Source organism: Vanessa tameamea, chromosome 20 (genome assembly GCF_037043105.1).
Source record: "Vanessa tameamea isolate UH-Manoa-2023 chromosome 20, ilVanTame1 primary haplotype, whole genome shotgun sequence".
Lineage (NCBI taxonomy): Eukaryota > Metazoa > Arthropoda > Insecta > Lepidoptera > Nymphalidae > Vanessa > Vanessa tameamea.
Window position 1 is genome coordinate 2036626 of NC_087328.1, and position 22647 is coordinate 2059272.

Genomic DNA, 22647 nt, shown 5'->3' on the forward strand with positions numbered 1-22647 from the left:
CTAGTATATCACGGTTAAACGTGAGGTTCTGGTTTCGAATAATACGTACCAGAAATTTGATCAAATATGTACAGTAGTAGAAAGCAGCTCGGTTCTATGAAGCTTACAATATTAAGGTGTCTATTCATTACACCATCTCATATTTTGACTACGATGACGACTCTACTTTAACCTCTAGAACGTATCGACGGAGCGTATCGGGACTGGCATAATATTCTCGTAGACAATTGTTAACCGTGCAAGGCGTGTGTCTTCGTTTGTCACTGACGGAAGAATCTAAGGGTTGAATGACATGGTTGTCAATGCAAAGAATGTTTTTTTGTCTGACACGTTTTAATACGGTTATGGTATAAGACGGTGTAGTGAGTAAACCCACTTTTACACTTTAATTTGCCGATTCATAAATTCAAATTCGTTTGTTAAAAAACAATAACAAGTGTTTCAACTGTATTCAACTGTATTTCAACTGTATTCAACACAAGATTATATAAATGATAAAAAGCAAAAAAAAAGAGTGAAGCTAATACTTTTTTTTTTTTTTTATGTCGTAGATGGCAAACGAGCAGGAGGCTCACCTGATGGAAAGTGACTACCACCGCCCATGGACATCTGCAACACCTGGGGGGCTTGCAGGTGCGTTGCCTGCCTTTCAGGAAAGAGTACGCTCTTTTCTTGAAGGTTCCCAAGTCGTATCGGTTCGGAAAAACCGTCGGCGAAAGCTGGTTCCACAGAGTGGTTGTGCGAGGCAGAAAATGACTGACTTTCATATCTGACATAAAGTATTTCAAACGTTGGAAAAGAGTAACTACTGAGCTTTTGCCGGTTCTTGTCGGTAGAAACTACATTCCAAACCGGTGGTAGCTCTACTTTTAATAAAGGTTTGTAAAAGGACGATTCAAAAAAGGCTACTTGATTAAAGTATACTTTTATTGTGATTTTCAGTTTTATGCCTCGTAAAGCAAGCACAGACGACTGCGCTTGAACTCTCATGAAGGATTGCCATCCCATGAGATTGTGTGTGCGATGAATTAATAAAGTGTGCATCTGTGTTAAGCGCACACATCTGAACACTATAATATCTCCCGCGCAGTTGGCTATTCTCTGGAATGGCGTAATTAGAATTACGTCAGGAGAACATCATTAATTTCAAATGTAATAACATATAATATAATATTATGTATGTATATAATGTAATGTTAACAACAACAAGGAGAATTGAGTGATATAAAAATATAAAAAATAAAAATATATACGTAATATTATTTACATAAAAATTCGAAGATATATCTTAAGACGTAATTCGTAAGGAGATTACATTTGTGTAATATGTTAAATTCATATTGCGGAATAAGTAAAATAAAAAATTATCTTCTTATATCGAAACCAGTCTTTAAATCTTTATAAAAACAGCTTGATTTACATTTTAATATTCTCAAAATCAATTAAAGTTAAATATTTCGCGGAACGAATGAATATTCACCTAAGTGCCCAGCAATTTATATCAACTAGGATATATTTTATCTAAAACGAATTCATATTTGGTAATAATCTTAATCGAACTATGTACATTGCTCGTTTTGTTGCTTAATAACAACAAAACCACAACTAAAACCGTCAATGTATGTGAAAATATAGCTAATTTTCAAACGGAATGGTTTGTTCTCGCTTCCTTGAAAACGGTAGTCACTTCAGTGAAGTTTCAGCTTTCGAGCTGGGCAGACGGCCGTGGTATGAAGGCGATTTTGTCCTTCAAACTTTCGTTTATAAAATACGTTGCGCGAAATATTGTGTGGGCGCGATTAGTATATCCGTAGTGGAATTTAATTAAAATAATTGCTTCGGACAGTACTTACGAGTGTTCGCGTGTTTGGAACGTGCTAATTGTAAAAAGACTAATTAGTGATTATGGGTATTTTAGTTTTCGCCAATGCAACGAATGTGAAAAGTAGGTTGAATAGTTTAAATACAAAATGTAGTTAGAATTGTAGTTTTATTTTAACGCTAATGATTTGAACTATTATTTTTTTAAGGGGATGATTCATTGAACAGTACTATATTTTTTTAATAAATTCGACATCAAAGATGAAAGAGATAAATGCATAAATATTCATTCATAAACGTTTAAATAAATACCTTTCTAAGTAAGATTGATAATATATACTAAGCTCGTGATTTTAATAATTATAAATCTTTAGGAATATAATTTTATAATTATTACAATATAATACTTAAACGATTTCCCTTGTAATTTATTAAGTCATATAAATGTATATTTTTACATATATAAATTGTATAAATATAATTATAAATTAATTTTGTATCAATAAAACGAAAACATTAGTTGATTTTCTCGCTTCCCATCATAAATTAAAATTTAAAAAGAACGATCCAAACTTTTAAAATATAAATTAACTTATTATTCTACATCTACAATATAAATCTGACAGTCTACGAAATAAGGAAAATTAATCTATTTATCCGGTTTAAAAGAAACATTGTTACAACGTTAATACTAAAATTGACTATTATAATTAAATATCTTCGTTTATGAAATCTTAATACATACAAAATATTTACCTAACTAAAATATATAATACGCAATTGTTAATAAAGAGTTTGAAGTGAAAATTATGATTCATTAAAGGGTGCGGTCATATACGTTCTGAATAAAACACTCGCCACTACCATCGTCTGAAAAAGGTTGAAATTAAAAAAAAAACAGCGCTCTCTATATGATTTTCTGTACATTAAATTTGAAATTCGAAATTTGAAATTAATCGGTAACACTTTTTTTTTTCATTTCACCTTCATGTAATCGGCCATTAGAACCTGTATGAGTAAACTCGAAACTCACCGCAGAACACGATAGTAAATTAACGAATACACGAATTGTTAATAGAATCGTATAGATATTAATTCGTTTTAGCATACCTAGACAAATAAACATAATTACATACATAATCGGTTAAAATACTTAATGTGTTGAGCTGAAAACACATTAATATTATGTTCGTGTAATTTCTCTGGCGTAACAGGTTGTGTAACTATAAATATAATCATAGCAATCATCATATTATGATCAAGTATACAGATTACTTGGGGGGGCATTGAGAAGATGCGCTTGGGTAAGTACCACCCATCTCAGATTCAATTGTGTTGGGAAAGATGTAATGTCCCTTGTGCCTGTAGTAACACTGGCTGACTCATCAAACCGGAACATGACAATACTGTATTACATTTTGGTGGTAGAATATGTGATGGTACTTATACAAGTACCATCACATTTTCTAATGAAATGAAATGTTTTTGATGTGAAGGATGCAAGCACATCTGTATAGATGTGCTTGTAAGTTACCACCAAGTAATCTGCGTGATTTGTGTCAATAATATTTTTTATCGTGTACTTAGTAGTATCCTGGAATAACTATGATTTTACTTCATTACTTTTATACAACACATCAAAAAAATCTTAAGTCGAATTTCCATATATTTTTTAACCTTTCTACATCTGGTAGGTAATTTTCTCAAGTGCTATCATATGATCATCTTTTCTAGCTGACTACGTAGGTACTATGTAAATTATATGACTGCTCGCACGATCTCTCTTAAGAGAAAGAATATTCAAAGAACATTTAAAAAGCTAACGATTTCGACATGTCTGGAATATATTATCCAGATAACATTTGCCTTCAGTGAGACATTTGCGTATCTGTTCGTGACGTAGGTGTATCTTCATTTACCAAAATATCTGTGCGTGACCAAAGTATACTTCTATTCCCCAAAAAAACGTGAGTTTTCTAATTATTTTTATTGCAATAATGGCACTACTTAATTTCGCTGCTACAAATGGGTGCCCCACTGAAGTTTGTAGTCAAGAGTTATCCGTAAAAAGACCGTCCACTTAACAAACTCAAGTCTTTCATTATTCAAAATGACCGCAGAAGAATTTGATTTGACATTTGGCAGAGAAAACAAAATACATTTAGTCTTTTTTGCATTTAGTACCAAATTATTTATGTCAAACCAACCAAGAACACGCGACAGAGCACTGCTTACAACGTCATAGTTGTTTATTTTTCTGTCGAGTTTAAAAACAAGGGATGTATCATCTGCAAACAGTACAATGTCGCAAGTCTTATTTACAAAATATGGTAAATTATTTACATATATTAAGAACAGGAGAGGTCCTAAAATTGAACCCTGTGATATACCCATTTGCGCCAGAGCGACATTTGATTTTGCACCGTCAACAGCAACCTTCAAAACTTTTTCATTAAGGGAGGATGAAATGAATTTCAATGCAGGGCCCTTGATTCCATGATATTTAAGTTTTTCTAGAATAATATCATGCCTAACTCAATCGAAAGCTTTTGATAAGTCCCAAAAAACTCTAATAGCATTTTGTGACTTCTCCTACGCATCATAAATGTGCTCAACAAATGCTAGGTGGTAGCTGATTTAACAAGATCCAATGTTCTGTTGTAAAAAATATGTCAATATTAAAATACTTTAAAAATAGTACTATTTCATTTTCTTTGCTGAATAAGCTCTGTATGTTTAGGTGTACAAAATTAATAATATATTTAGAGTGCTTATCCGTTGTATTATTACCTAGTTTTTTTAAATTATTATTATTAGTAGCACAACTACTAATCAAGGGTATAATATTATTTTTAATTATAGTATCTACAATTGGACCAAATATATTATAAGCTAACCATGTAGCTACAAGTCGGTTATATTTAAGTGGCAGGTACTTTATATCCTTTGTCAGCTTAAAGTTCAATATAAATTTATTGATATCAAAATTAATAAATACGTCACTATGACAGCATGTGATGCTGTATAATAATTGTGTAAATTATAAATATTATTTTATATTATTTTGTGCTTCCGTTAGAAATTTAGAGTATGGGAAAGCTCAAATAATAAATTTACATTTAGAATTTTTATTAATTTCAAGAATTATGTCAATTGATTTTAAGACATCTTTTTTTCTAACTCAAACTGTCTCCATATAAAATTATAATTTAAGAATTTTCATTATATTTAAAATGTTTAATTTTATTTATCATTTCTGTGAACGGTACTCCTGGGCTACAAATATAAAGTACGCTTTGCTTCAAATTATTGCTTAACAATGATCTCATCCCTTGGCCTGCCTTGTCCGAATACATATATGTATTATAAGTATTACCGGCTGGGTCAGACAATGTACGCACTAGGCTATTTGGGCTATTGCTATTTGCAGTGACACATTTCTGAGAAATGTTTTTGGTAATACTATTTTCTGTGACACTATGTGACTCATCGGCCAGTGGAAGTGGCAGCAGAGTGTGAGCGGACTGACAATTACAATTTATGTGCTTATTTGTTAGGGAGTCGAATCGTTCCATATTATAATTACTCATATTTAATAGCTCATTGGCTGCTAGAATGTGTTCTATTGAATTTAAATTTCTATTTCTATTGAATTAGAATGAGCCAATATTTTTTAGAGCAGATTCTAATCAATAAATTTCATTTTGGAACTACTCTGGGTCTATTTCATGTTTATGTTTTGTTTGTTGAATCTAATTAATTCTCTAAATTCTAGTTCCTTTGAACTACAATTTAGAGAATTAATTAGATTCATATTTTCCTTTCTTAATTGTATGTTTTTAGAATTTTTAGATTTTGCTATCAATTTTCTTGTTCTTTTGTGAAAAAATGAAATTTGTGGTAATTAAAATTAATCACCTATGTCCAAGTCATTGAGTGTTTACTCGTTCGTAAATATTGAAAAAGAGTAACTACTGAGTTTCTTGCCGGTTCTTCTCGGTAGAATCTACATTCCGAACCGGTAGTGGCTTCACTTAATACAGTTTGTAAAATGACGATTCAAAGTGCTTGTAAAAGCCTACTTGAATAAAATATATTTTGATTTTGGAATGTAGATTGTACAAACAATAACCAATAAGAAACTAGCAGTAGTTACTCTTTTACACCAATCAAAACGTATTTTTATATTATATACAATAATTATATTTATGTATCCTGTACATACGAAACCAATACCTATTTCTAAAGCTCTCCTATCGTTCGTAATAAGCCTTAAACATTAACATATTTTTATAATTAATTATTTCTTTGGTAAATCTATATATATAAAATAACAAGTCCTGACTGACTGATTCATCATCGCCGAGCGTAAACTATTAAAGTTAGGGTCTTGAAATTCGGTGAGTAGGGTCGTTTTATTGAGTAGACGCCCACTAAGAAAGGAATTTCGGAAATTCAATCCCTAAGGGGGTGAAATGGGGGTTGAACGTTTGTATGGAAGTCCATCATTTTTTAAGTTAGAAACGCGAAACTTCATTTTAGAATAATAGTTGAAAATGTGTAGATACGTCTTTAAGCGTTTCTGCATATTCTACCCCTAAGAGGGTGAAATAAGGGTTGACAATTTGTATGGAAGTCCGTTATTTTTTAAGGTAGAAACACGAAACTTTGTTTTTGGGGTACTGATTAAAATTGAATAAATATGTATTTCAGCATTTCTGGATATACTACCTCTAATGGAGTGAAATAAGGGTTGAAAATTTGTATGAAAGTCCGTCATTTTTAAGTTAGAAACATGAATCTTTATTTTTGGGCTACTAATTAGAAATTAGTAGATATGTATTTAAGCGTTTCTGCATATTCTACCCCTAAGGGTTGTAATAGGGGTTGAAATTTCTTATATAGGTTAGTCTGAAAGTCCGTCATTTTTGAAGTTATAAGCATTAATCTTTATTTTTGGGCTACTGATAAGAAATGAGTAGATATGTATTTAAGCGTTTCTGGATATTCTACCTCGAGGTTTTGGTAAAGGTTTGAAACAGTGGTTGAAATTTCGTATATAGGTTAGTCTTGATGCCCGTCACTTTTTATGTTAGGAGATTTTTTTTCTTTTTTATGTGGCAAAACTTTGCTCAATATTTTTACTTAACTATTCCATTGTGCGTAGGCTGTCGGTATATGATATTTATTTCGTTTTTGTTTTATATACCGTATAATATTTTATTGAAATATATTCTATTCTTTCTGACATATGACACAATCTGCATGAGGGAACAGACTAGCTATAGAACCATTCGTGTTTTTTGTTACAAAGCACATGTCACTTCTAAATACGAAAACGCCAGCGATTGTACACAATATAAAACGATTGTTGTTTTCATATAAAGAGTGATATTTGTTTCGTAATAATTCGCTAGTTGACAACGTACCTACAGGCTATATCTTTTTTATATTGGATATATGTAAATATTCATAGACGACAAAAAAATCCCGCTGAGTTTCTTTAGTCCGTTCTTCAGCTCAGGTCGAGTTATTTTATTTTCCGAATAACAACAGTTATTGTTTAATTTGTCAATCAATGAGTAAGCATGTTCTATATTGAATGAGGGAATTTTATTTGATATATAGCATCTCATTTATATAATGTTATGAAGTGTAACATTCTTTAAATGTCTTGCTGAGAATATTTGCGAGATGGTGCATATTTGGTGGTAGTTTGTGCAAGCATGTCTGGGTAGGTACCACCCCCTCATTGTATAATCTGCTACCAAACAGCAATTCTTAGTATTGTTGTGGTCCGGTTTAACGTTGGCGATGTAAGGAATGGTTGAAATTTCTTTCTCGCCGATTTCTATGGGCATTGGTGATCATTTACCATCAGGTGATTCATCTACCATTCCAACAATATTAAGAAAAAAAAATCATTTGACACAAGCAGGGTACCTCACCATGTTTCCTTTAAACACAAATCAATTACAAGATATTCATGTGGTGTTTATCCCGATATGAAACTGCAATCATCGGTTGACATTGGACCTTCGGCTCACCATTGGTGTCTGTCTCTGAATAAAAACATAAATCTTGATACTCGTGGTAGAAGTACTTTAATTATATTTTTTTGAAATACATTTAAGTTAAACAAAAGAAAATAAATCACGGTTCAATTAACAGTCACGAAGACGCACTTTACACTTAAATGTTACAATTATACAGTCATGTCACAATTACTTGACATTTTGATATAATGAGTGAGTTTCGTGACCTGACACGTGTATAAATGTCACATTTGACTTTACTTGCAGACTTACGTATTTTAAGAACATTAAAATAATAACTTAACAAGAAATATTAATTGCTTGTACACGAAGTTTTTTTTTATTTTTATTTTAATTTATATGGTAATGATCCTCACTTCTAAGTATAAACGATCAGGTTTAACAATAAATTCAAATATTTTAAGGAGACCAATTCATAATAAATTTTATATGTTTACTAAACAAAGTTAACGTTAATAAATTAATGCTAGCGTTCATCTAATTTGCATCTTATACAACCAAGTTCACTTCTGTGTTTCTTCAGTTTATGATAATGTATGGAAAAATATCATCAGAATCAACGCTGATGTTTTGCTGCTAAGTTCTAGATTAGTTAAAAACTCTTAGACATTAACTATTCCGATACTATTTATTACTTCCCGAATTCAAATTCAATCATTACATTTACAATCCACTGAGTCACCGCTGTCCTTTTCCTTATTTCGTTAATCAAATATTCGACTTTAAAACAATATCAAACAAAGAAAACTACAAACAGAACTGAATAATCTTCTTCGAGAAATTGTTTGAAAAGTTTGTTAATCAGGATCGATTACCAAACTGACCACGGGCGACGTATTTGTCAATACATGGTATATTAACTGACGCTTTAGTCCAGTAGCTGCTGACTGTATAGTCAGGTTTGAATAAATTATTTGGAACATAATTATTATTAATAATATTACAAAGACGTGTAAATAACAAAAGTAATATTATGCACCACATTATAGCCTTCGTAGTTCTCTTGTCTTCCTTAAGATTCTGAACCTGTACAAGATAGCTTGATCTTTTTAACAGATGTAATTTTTTCTGATCGACATAACTTTGCAATGACGAACATATTATTTTCTTAATTTAATGATTTTAAAATTCGTAAAAATATTTAAAAAAATACGTAAAGATTCAAGCGTTATCCGAAAATGTTAAGACTTTTTCTATAATATATTATTGCTTCAAAGTAAATTTTAAATAGAAACACTGAAAATAACAGACGTTTGTACAATGTTACATCGGTCGGACGGTAGGGACGCGAATAACAGTAACTGTTACAAATATCGATTACAAAAATCCTTATTAAAGATCAATATTAAGTTATTGTTACTAACGGGGGTCTCTTTAGTTGGTACAACTCTTTTTACAAAAATAAGTTACAAAAAAATTGAATTCTAATTTGAACTACGCATTCCATCGTTCCATCGACTGTTATATATGTTATATTTTCTGTTTCCATCACTAACCCGTCTGTCAAAAAGATCAAGCTAACTTGAACAGGGTATAAACATCATTATCGTAATTTATTTGTGTTGAATAAATATTTTCTCAATCTCATGTGTATCAATGATAAGTATTTACGTATATGAAGTATATTACAAAACTCAGTTCATGTAATACATTCGTCATTATTTTAATAAGGGGCAATGTAAACGCTTTAATAAGAATCTCAGAAAATGTTTAAAAGTTTTCTTTATTAAAAATAATAAAAATGATTAGGATCTTTTTAAAGTGTTAACGTTTATTACACGGCTAGCGAATCTTACGCGATGACTTACCATGGGAATATAACAATCCTTAAGTGATTACAAGTAAAAATACAGTATTACTCATTTGCTCAAAACGCAAAGATGACAAAAACTCTTTGATAATCCAGCTCCATCAATCGGTTTTTCCTAGGACTGAAGTATTTCTTATTTCGACTTAATCTGTGGTTCCGAAGAAATGCTTTAGTTATACTACGATTATACCTTTTTGTGTTGGTGTACATGTTACAAAAACCCAACGAATTATTCGATTATCGTGAAATTTACAAAGAGTATACTTTGAGCAATAACATTTTAACTTCTGTTTATGCAATAGAGCCGAGATAGCTCAGTGGTTAGAACGCGTGCATCTTAACCGATGATTGTGGGTTCAAGCCCAGGCAAACACCACTGAATTTTCATGTGCTTAATTTGTGTTTATAATTCTTCTCGTGCTCAGCGGTGAAGGAAAACATCGTAATAAAACCTGCATGTGTCTAATTTCGACGAAATTCTTCCACATGTGTATCCACCAACCCGCATTGGTGCAGCGCGGTGGAAACTCCAAAACTTCTCCTCAAAGGGAGAGGAGGCCTTAGCCCAGCCAGCAGAGGAGCCCAGCAGTTGGAAATTTACAGGCTGTTAATGTTATGTATGTTATGTAATAGGTGGGCCGACGTACAAATGGGCATCCTAATTTAAAGTGGTCGCTGACCATAGACATTGTCGCTGTAAGACATATTAACCATAGCCTACGTGTCCAAGGCGGCACCAACCTTGGGCACTAAGATGTTATGTCCCTTGTGCCTGTTACACTTGGTTCTCTTATCATTCAAACTGGAACACAACAATACTACGTATTACTGCTTGGTGGTAGGATAAATGATGAGAGGGTGGTACCTACCTAGTCGGGCTTGTATAAAACTCTGTCACCAAGTAAACTCTTATAGGAATATTAAATCTTGATTCTGACGTTAGGAAGTTTATTTGAAAATGTAATACCCAAGACGGTGAAATTAGGATTAAAAATTTATATAAAACTACGCATTTTTTCATAAGAAAATTGGTGTCTAGTAATAAATACGATTAAAAGATATTCAGTATAGTCTCATTGAATTATCATCCCTTGAAGAACTAAAATTAGGGAGTTAATATAAGAAGTTCAGCATAGTATAAATTTTCACTGAACTCCACTTAAATGGCTGGACCGATTTTGATATTTTTTGTGTATGTGTTTGAGTACTTTGTATGGCTTAGATTAAATTCGCTGATGATGATAACATATAGGATAGAATTTTTTTTGGATTTTAAAAAAAAACTTATTCCGTCCATAAGAAATTGGGACGGGCAGGTACTACAAAATTAAACAAAAATTCCATTCAAACTCATGAACAAACAATTTGTACATTAAATCAACACAATTATAGTATGGCATGTGGTTTTTATGTACACGCGTAATCATCCTGTATAATAAAATCTCTGTAAGCCTCATTTATACTGGCAATTTCATTTATCAATACAAATAAACTGCAGTTATCGAACATCGATAAAACTATATTAACGTTCATACGAACCTACGCCCTATCATTCCATTAATACGCGACATTATCTATGGGACGGCCGTTTGAACAATTTTATTGCAACGCTAGGGGTAATGTACATTATACCTAGATAATATAATCTCGTATAGTAGATAATTTAATTAAAAGTTCATATAAACTTTAGTCAAAGCTACGGCTCTTAATACTGGCGTAAATCTTACAATAATTATTTAATTTATACTTTTAGTCAAATGTTTTTTTTTTTTTTTTACTTTATCAGCCTGTAAATTTAATTTTAATACAGATAGACATATCGCCTGCAATGCTCGCGTTTTAAGTGATCGTCAAGTGTTAGATTTAAAAAGTTCTGTCCTTCTTTGGAGTTTAAATTACTTCAATTTTGATTCAGTGGTTTGGTCATGAAAGCGTAACATAGACACAGCCAGACGAACTCACTTTCGCATTTATAATATTAGTATGGATAAATTACTTATGTAAATTGGCGGAAAAGAGTAACTTATGAGTTTCTTGCCAGTCTACTTGGTAGCATCTGAACCAACTTGAATGAGAAATGGTTTGATTTTAGACGGGTTTTCACAAAGTCCTACCACCAAGTGGTTTATAAGAGTGTGGACAGATATCACTCGGGACTATTTCTCATTACCATTAAGCGTATACAACAGTTTTCGTATACAAATGGGAACTAGAATTAGATAGACACTTTATTTTATTCTAAGAGGAGGGAAATATTCGCGTTTTATTGTACTTTGTTTTATATAGGTAGTATAAATATTAATCCTGCCAATCTAACGCTAAAACTATTTATAATGAACTGTATATTTATTAATATTAGATTGGCAAATGGGCCTGATATTAAATGGTCACAGTAGCATTGTTAAAAAAAAATAACCATTCCTTATATAATCGATACGCCAGTAACCTTGAGAACTAAGATGATATGTCACGTATGCTTGTTACACCGGCTCACTCATCCTTTAAACCAGACCGCAAAATATTGAGCATTGCTGTTTAGCGGTAGTATATAAAACACAAAACTATATCACCAAATAAATTTTGTCATACATGTTATTTTCGAATATCAATGTAAAATGTAAAAGCTTCAGTTATGGTGGGTAGCTTAGTAAAGTGGGATGTTATGTACATAATATGTCTTTATATATATATTCATGTATGTTATATAGGTAAGTTAATATTGGGTCTAGCTACAACTTAACGAGTCTGTCGAAATATCAATTTTACCTAAACTTCATAGCAACCGTTAAACCGTATATATCGATATTGTCGCTTTATTGAGGTTGTACAGAAGTGATTTTGAATATTAAGGCTTGTAATATACTATTAGGTTATTATATTTATGTTTATACAGGATGTGTAAAGATTAAGATTAAAATAAAAGTTTCAATATTCGTGTATTTTTTATTAGTTCAGATTTTAATTAAATTTCAGTTTGTTTTGAAAATATCCCAGCAGTGGAGAAATGGCACTATATTAAAAAGAAGGCTAGGAAAATATTCAATTGCGATTCCATTGCGGATTTGCGTATATTATTTACGATGTTTTATTGTAACAAACAGGAGATTAATTATAAAGATTAATTTACCACGTGAAGTGGCGTTGGTTGAGCCTTTGATCTTCGATTAAGAACCATATATGCCTAAAATATGTACAGACGGACATAGTTACGAATAGTATCTCTAGGTGAATACTTATTCCGCAAAACTATTCCAGAACTGTTAGTGGAGATGTATGTGACAAAACTTCACTCGTAGATTGCAACACGAAGTCCTTCACCGCCGAACACGAGACAAATTAAGGTTCTTGTCCATATTTTGTCCTACAATCTTTTAATTATTCCATATATTTACATAGATTTGAACTGAAATAGCTACAAAAAGTATCTTCAACTGGACGTATTAAATTGAATAGTGAGATTTTTCCTTCCAAATTCAAATCTCAATGAATAATATTCTTGTTACGCCTTTTAAATATCGAACAGCAATTCACCGAATAAATGCAGCTCTTCCGACAACTGATCTGGCTTCCTTTGCATTTCTAAGACTTGTTATTATAAATACCGAATAAGTAACTCCTTAGAACTGAACACTAACAACATTTGCATCATTAGCACTATCAATACTCTAGTTTAATTACAAATTCGTAGTTGATTTTTGAATTAGGACCGAGTATTTTTTGACGAACGAAGCTAAAGCAGCTGAAACGCGGAAAAAGCGTTATGCCCTCTGTATGCGTATTTCACCCCCTCTGTGTCACACACAGTGAAAATAATATTATATAAACTTTTTTTTTGTTATTTTTTAATTCACAGGGCATTTTTATTTCTATTTTATTTTATTTAAATTTAATTTTCTATAAAAATGATAACAATTTTATATCTTGTCATGTTCTATCACGCCTGTCATTTAAATCATAATATATAGCGTAGCGAATTCAAATTCGTCCCAACTGGTTGTACCACGGCATTTTTTTTTTATAAAAATAAATTAAAATTGCTGTATAACGACAATTTTTGATTAAAATCGCCTATTCTACATGTATGGTAATCTTTCGAGGTAAAAAAAATTGTGACGTATATATATAGTTTTATTTAATATAAAAGGTAATTGAATTTTTTTTTAGTTTCATAGGGCCAGTTAAGATTCTTATAAAGTTTGCTCTTTCTAATGGGATGTAGAGCTGTATTTGTTCTAATTATACCACTAATATTCATTGGAAACATTACGGAGCTTACTCTGGGATGACGAAAAAATATTTAATTTTTATCTAAGATTTTACTCGGTGGCAGGGATCTGTGGAATACCGTCTGGGTAGGTACTCTCGTCATAAAAACCAAAAAGCATTACTTAGTATTTTTTTTCTGGTCTATGCTACAAGCTCAAGGTATATAATATCTTAGTTCTGAAGTTTAGTAGTACTTTGACGATGTAGATGTTATGTAGATGTTATTATGGTTAGTATTACACATTCTATGGGCGTTGTTGATGACTTAAAACCCGTTGGTTCCTTAGCCCGTCTACCTATATAATAAAAGGAACAAACAAACAAGCTGTATCTCTATTGCCCTTTCAAGGCCAAACCACACAACGGAATTTGATAAAATTTGGTATGAAGCAAGTTTGATCTCCAAGGAACCCTAAGAACACGCCCAGGGCGACAACTGTATGTCGATACTCGAATATTATTATATTGTTTAAAAATGAATCGTATCTTAATTTTTTTTTGTAAATTGTACAGACTTTAATGATCTATTTTTTTTATTAACTTTAGTAATATAACTGTATATATTTCTCCTTTACATTAAAATAAAGTGCGGGCAACAAGAAAAACACCGTTACGGTTAGTAGCGTAGAAAATTAAAAACTCAAGCGTTCGGATTCCTTTCTACCTTTTAATTGAAATTGCTGGGTTACCTTCACGAGCTTGGTATATACAGCTAGTACAAAGGTATTTACAAAAAATCACAACAATTCAATCGACTGAAGCTTTCTTCGGTTATGAGATAGTATTGGTCATCGCTCATATGTTGAAATTTGAGCGGTTTTTAATTTCTAACAAAAAATGTCAATTTATATTGATTCGAAAAATAGGAACAATGCGGCTCATTTACTATATATTTTTTTGTTTTATAAAAATGTCTCACTTAAGTATTAAGTACATATATTTTATTTTAATTTTATTAAAGTTCTATAATAAATGTATATTCCTAAAGCTCGAAGAACATGGCAACTTTTATTTTATTTATAAAGATAAAGTCTAGCAGTTTTTTGGACTTAAAACTTCATAAATTTCCGATTTTTATATACATGCCCTGGACCACAATATTATTTTATTTATAAAAAAAAACATACTTCATACTATGTATATTAAACTGGCTAATTAGCATGACGCAGTTACCTAGGATTAAAAAGGTTGACGTCACTACGGATACTATTTATATTGTTAATTAATTATTTATTAATTAGGCCGAAACGCACATGTATTTAGAAAAATTTATCATAACCGACGACTGTAGCTTCAAACCCAAGTAACTATATATTTTTATGTGATTGTAAAATATCGACTGAACGTTCATACAAACTTAAGGGACGAGTTCGCAAATGTTTTAACGACTAATCTTTATTTATAAACAATCATTCATCATACGTTCAATGCAAGCCCAAAATAAAAACCAATATTAAAAAAAGAACTTCGACACAATCTTTCATTCCTAATTTCACCCTCTTTGGTGATAAATTTTCACAAATTCCGTAATAGGTGCCTTTTAATCTTAAACAGAGATTGAAACAAAGATTTCTTACATCTAATTCATAAAATGGCGAACTTTGATACAATTTTTACTCTCAGTTTCATCCCTTTAATGATATCTTTTTAAAAACGCTTTAACAGCTGTTTTTTATTCAGAAATTGAAGCCTAAATACCCATGCCGCAAATATTGATAAAAGGGAAACTTCAATACAAATTTTCCTACTCAATTTCACCATTTCCTAGGTGATCAGTTTTCGGTAACAGTTGCCTTTTAATCATAAACATAAGCGTAATACTGATTTCGATTTTTCTAACATCCGAAATGACGAATTTTCAAAAATCTCTTTCTTAGTCCATAAGGAATTCCTGTGCAACATTTTGACCGTCCGTCGGCTGTGTGTGTATGTCAGCTGTTAGATATAATGTATTTCTATTTTGAATAAAAGCTCAAATGAATATACCTATCGATTCTATATGAAACGAAGTTACGCAACAACCAGCCACAACAACGATGCTTCGAACCATTCGAATTCTAGAAAAATAAAACATGACTGATAAATTGAATGAGTGTCAGTTGAACTCCGTCTATCAAACAAAAAATAATGGGAATTCGATATATGTTTCTACTCAAATTTTTTTCGTACCATTCTAAAAAGTAAAAAGTTTCAGTTCCTCGCAGGTATTTCGCATCTTTCCAAACCTGTGTACACAACAACAGTATAAGTCTGTAAATTTCCCACTGCTGGGCTAAGGCCTCCTCTTTCTTTGAGGAGAAGGGTACAAGCTTATTCCACCACGCTTCTCCAAAGCATGTTGGGGGATACACATGTGGCAGAATTTCATTGAAATTAGACACATGCAGGTTTCCACACGATGTTTTCATTCACCGCCGAGCTCGAGATGAATTCTAAACACAAATTAAGCACATGAAAACTCAGTGGTGTTGGCTTGGGTTTGAACCAGTAATCATAGATTAAGATACACGCGTTCTAACCACTGGGCCATCTCTGTGTTAAATATTTAACGATCAATGAGCAAATGTAACTCTTTTATATTGAATAAACTAACTGTCTTTAACTGTCTTTTTTATAAGATAAGTACGGACGCACAAAGGCTTATTTGACGGTAAGACACCGATCTCATATACCCCCGCTTTATGTAGGGACGTGTAAAAGCTTATCTAGCGAAAAAAGGTATCTGCTCTTGTGGAAAGATTGAAAATTTTGACCTTAACGCACACGCTGTATACTCGTATGCTGTATGCTTAATACTCGTATTTAACAGGATTTCATCCAAAATATTTATGTTTTTTTCGAAAATATTTCCTTCACTTCTGTTTGAAGTTGCAAATTATAAGCATCAATTATGCAAATGAAAACTTATAGGCCCATGTTCGGTTTCAAACCAACAATGTTTAAATAACATTCATTTGTTCGAACTTCTAGGCTATGTAGGCTCTTTACAAATCATACCAATTTAATACTATATTTATATATATATATGTGATCTTCTGTACCGGACCGATTCCGATGAAACTTTTTGTGTGTGTTACCCTAAATGGTTTAGGTCGGAAAAGGTAGGCGGTGTTGCCAGCGGAAAATAAATAAAAAAAGTAATTCATCGTGTCGCAGACGGGACCTGCTAGCTGTATAATATGTATTCAGCTATCTATGGCCAAAAATAATTGAAAAATATTTTAGTTTTGTTCTGGAGTTCATAAAAAACCTTTTTATAAAACAGTATAGTTAGTACTTTTTATACAAAATAGGGCAATAGTGCCACTATCGCAAACTGAGTCCAAAGTGACGTAGATATATTTTTTTGGGGGAAAACTATCGAGTTTTCTTTGGGCTTATCATCTGAAGCCCGGTTTCCTTCAATGTCAGCAGATGCGATCTAGAACTTTCTTTTGACGATTGCTTTTATATTGAACGCGCCTATCTTAATATTATAACTCATCTCTTTTTCGTTTACTTAACATACTTACATATTTCTCATAATAATTCACTTCGATTAATATCAATATATTATAAATTAACTAAGCGGTTTGATATTTTTTTTTTAAATTAATATTTCTAGACTGGCAATACACCACTGGCCACCCTATCTTAAGTGGATATCATGAGGACCTTATACATTCCACGGTGAGGTCATTAACCTGGACATTGGTGCTCTAAGAAATATGAACCTTTAACAATGCGTCACCAACCTTGGGAGATAAGGAGTTATGTCTCTGGTACCTGATTATAGATAGGCCCATTCGCCCAACAGACAGTAACATAACACTAAGTACTGCTGTTTAACATTAACAGCCCGTAAATGTCCCACTGATGGGCTAAGGCCTCCTCTCCCTTTGAGGAGAAGGTTTGGAGCATATTCCACCACGCTGCTACAATGCGGGTTGGCGGAATACACATTTTGTTGAAATTTGACACATGCAGGTTTCCTCACGATATTTTCCTTCATCACCGAGCACGAGATGAATTATAAACACATATTAAGCACATGAAAATTCAGTGGTTTGAACCCGAAATCATCGGTTCAGATGCACGCGTTCTAACCACTGGGCCATCTCGGTTCGGCAAGTAATGCTGTTTACTTGTACATATTTATAAAGTACTACATTCGAATTGAATTAACAAATGATTGAAAGTATCAATAAAATTTTTTAAAGAGGGAATATTCAAAGTATGTGTATAGTAAATACATAAATCGGAAAATAGGATTGAAATTTGAGTCTCTCGTTGGCGATAAACGAAGTGTATTTTTCTTTGTACTTTAACAATGGAATTGAATTTTATATTGTCGTCACAGACAGACAGTTGTTACGGTAAAGTGAACTATGACTGAAATATATTTGTTTCGTTTTCATGTGTTTAATTTATGTCTATAATAAATTTTTAACTGGCTTCACAAAACGATTCTCAGATAATAACAGAGTTGCTGTTTTATTTTTTTAGTTTGTTACCTCAGAAATCCGTCCTTTGCGAAGGTATTTGTAACATACGTATGTATATTTTTTCCTCGGATGGATATGCTACCCGTTAGGTCCCCTTTGATGAAATATTACAACTCTTAAGGATGAAAACTTACGGGATGTAACTTTACATGGGCTTGTATTTTATTTATTTTAAGTTCGTTTTTTTTTTTGTTACAATTTTATATAATGTTTTCGGTGGTGAAATAAAACATCATATGTATGTAAACATGATTGTATCGTTTAAAGGTCTACTATATCTTTCTGCTGGTTCTGTATCCTCGAGAGAAAGTTTGTAAACGAATTGTTACTAAAACATAATAACTGGTTGTTGATAAAATATTCACTTGATGGTAGGGCTTTATGCAAGCCCGAATGGCTAGGTTGCACGCACTCATCACATATTAGATAGAAAGAAAAGATATAAATATTTATTAGGACACGACACATTTATAAAAAGAAAAACAACAAAAATAAAAAAACATATTAACTAATTGTAACTACTAACTAACTTAATCAACTAAAAAAAAACAACAACAAAACAATGATAGCTAACGTGCCCTAAAGGTGTACCATTCGCCTTCCAAGTTACTATACTATATTACTATAACCCCCCACGTAATAATCAGTATTGTTGAGTTCTGGTTTGAAGTATGAGTGAGCCAATGTAACTAAATAACATCTCAGCTCCCAAATTTAGTGACGTATTTTCGATATAAAGAATGGTTAAAATTTCTTTTACCACCAATAATTACGCCAATGGTGGTCCACCTTCCCGTCCGCCTATCGTGCCTTAAAAAAAAATCAAGCAGCCAATGACATTTACTTAAGCCTTTTTATCATTCATTAAACACAATCAATTGAAATATTTAACAATACAGTATATACGTAACTGACGACCTCCGTGGTCGAGTAGTGTGTACACCGATTTTCATGGGTACGCCACTCCGAGGTCCCGAGTTCGATTCCCGGCCGATTCGACGTAGAAAAGTTAATTAGTTTTTTATGTTGTCTTGGGTCTGGGTGTTTGTGGTACCGTCGTTACTTCTGATTTTCCATAACACAAGTGCTTTATCTAAAACATATGTCGTAAGAAATTCTGTCATAATGTATCCACATACAGCGGAACAGTGTGGCAAAATAAACTGAAACTCGTACTCCTTAATTGGATAGCCTTTATCTGGCTAGGGGGGGGGGGACATTAAGTAGCGATTACTTTACTTTCTTATGTCTCACTAACACAGCGTCTTAACATTTATTTTTACTAGTAGACGTCCACAGCTTCGCTCGCATTTTAGGGGTCAGTCGTCTGGTGCGAGGCAAAAAAAATATAACCTATGTTCTGCCTTGGAGTTCAAGCTTGTTTCTTACTTAACAGCCTGTAAATTTCCCACTGCTGGGCTAAGGCCTTCTTTTGAGAATAAGGTATGTAGCATATTCCACCAAACTGCTCCAATGCGGGTTGGTAGAATACACAAGTGGCAGAATTTCGTTAAAATTAGCAACATTCAGGTTTCTTCACGATGTTTTCCTTCATCGCTGAGCACAAGATGAATTATAAACACAAATTAATCATCGGTTAAGATGCACGCGTTCTAACCACTGGGCCATCTCGGCTCTGTTCAAGCTTCATATCAAATTTCATAAAATTCGGTTCAGTCGTGAAAGATCAACAGACAGACAAATAGTCATAGAGTTAATTTCGCATTTATAATATAAATATATATGTTAGACAATTGAAATTATTTATCAAAAATATATAAAACATATTGAATTACTAAATTGCGATTTAATTTTTTTTTTTTTTTATATCATTGATTGGCTGACGAGCATATGGGCCACCTGATGGTAAGTGGTCACCACCGCCCATAGACAAAGGCGCTGTAAGAAATATTAACCATTCCTTACATCACCTATGCGCCACCAACCTTGGGAACTAAGATGTTATGTCCCTTGTGCCTGTGATTACACTGGTTCACTCACCCTTCTAACCGGAACACAACAATACAGAGTACTGTTATTTGGCGGTAGAATATCTGATGAGTGGATGGTACCTACCCAGACGGGCTTGCACAAAGCCCTACCACCAAGAATTTATTAAATGTAATAATTATTTATTAAATGTTTCAAATCAAAACATCATGTGGGCGTTACAATGTTTGAAAGCTATGCTATAATAGTTTTAACACTAAATAAAGCGCTTGTCACTTTAATAGTCTAAAAAGTATATGAAACAGCGAGGATCAGCTACTTAAGTAATAAAATTATAAGATACTGTAACCTTCTCCTAAACGCGTTCTGGTATAAGTTTAATGTATATTAGTTTAATAGTTATTTCGGTTAGACATTACTAACCTCCATTGTTTATATACTTACAGAATCAACAATCCTAATCAAATAAAATTCGTTTCAAATACCGTCATTTTTTGTATCATAAAATCTATGTAATTTTTTTTTTAAATAAAGTTGACTTGTAGTTTTTTGAATAAAATTATTTTATAAAAAAAAAAAATGAAAATATAAAAATAATTATCGTAATAAAATTAACGAAACATTGGACTTACTCGAATATAATTATTCTTATATTATTTGTATCCAAGTACCTATAAAATAAGATGTTTCTTCAAACAAAATACTTCTAACGTTGTCCTTTTAAATATTTTCATAAGCGTCCCGAAAGACTATTGAAGTTTTCCGATAAACGAAACGTCGAATCGGACCGCTTCTCCGCAGGCTTAGCTACGTTGTATATCGGAATCGCCATGTACTCGAGCAACCTCATTCGTTTTACACGCCAAATTGACAGAATCGTGAACAATGTAATCTTGACGCTCCTCGATGGGTATTCTGTTAAGAAACATTCTGGGAATGTTCTCGTGGAATAAAGTTTCTAAGATGTCTATGTTACATTGAGTATTTTCTTTGTTACTCAAATTTATGAGAATTCACGCTTTATTTTGTAATAATACACCATCAATTATATTCGACATTCAAATCGTGAACAGCTTGTATACATTATTGTATATGCATACATTTAAAGTTTTTTGAAACGAAGTACCTCCGATTTGCAATAGAGTGGACTAGCAGGAATCGTCACGTCAGGAAAAAGCATTATGTCTCTGCAGGCGACCTTACTCTCTCTCTCTCCTCCCCTCTCTTCGGTCTCTTTCTTTTAGTTACTGTTAATTCACATGGGATTTTAATACAAAAATGTTTTTGTTATTAATTCATTTCATGGTGTCAGTCATTTAATACGTAATATATTCTTAAGCTAATATAGATAATATTACGCAATGGATAGTCTGGATTTTTAGATTCACAAATATCCAATACGGAGTTTCGATATATTTTTTTATCGCTCGATCATTATTTGACGCAAAAACGCCTGGAATAGTTGGCGGTGTTAAAAAAGGTGTGCTATATTAAAAGTTCAAAAAATGCGGTCTAGAAAATTCTCACTAACGGTAAATATCGTTTCTCTTATAAAGATAGGTTCAGCCTTTAATCTATACATATAATAAAATTGGAGTGTCTGTTTGTAATATTAAAATAACCCATTTTTACTAAATGCATCTGTATGTATACACGGTACATATACCAAAATAACATTTTTTTACAATTTTTGTCTGCCTGTCTGTCTGTTTGTTCCGCCTAATCTCCGGAACGGCTGAACCGATTTCGACGGAACTTTCACTGGCAGATATCGGATGTAATAAGGAGTAACTTAGGCTACTTTTATATTAGAATTATATATAGAATAAAAATAAAATCACACTACAATATCCATATAACTTCAATTCAAACAACGCGCACGAAGTCGCGGGCACAGCTAGTATAAACTATAATGGTCATCTGTTTATGTAAGAAAACATAACCAGGTTTGTTTTTTCTATGACAAACTATTATATTGGTTAGAATAATTGAAATATTAACACATACATAATCAGCCTGTAAATTTCCTACTGCTGGGCTAAGGCCTCCTCTCCCGTTGAGGAGAAGGTATGGAGCATATTACACCACGCTGCTCCAATGCGGGTTGGTATTAATATTAACACAATATTTTCAATTTACTTATCAATTATACTAAATGAAATATTTCAATGTATATTTATTCCTTTAATATATAACAGTATGTTACAAAAACGACATAGCATTTTATTTAAAAATTTATATATTACTTTATATTATATTA

General features: G+C 32.2%; 1 protein-coding gene across 1 annotated transcript in view; it reads left to right on the forward strand.

The window, feature by feature from the left end:
- Nucleotides 1-1711: 1711 nt before the first annotated feature.
- Nucleotides 1712-22647, forward strand: part of LOC113403835 (hemicentin-1-like) — a 101637-nt gene continuing 80701 nt past the window's right edge. The window contains exon 1 of the mRNA XM_026644452.2: nt 1712-1945. The gene's annotated coding sequence lies outside the window, so the exon portion shown is untranslated. The remainder of the gene's footprint in view (nt 1946-22647) is intronic.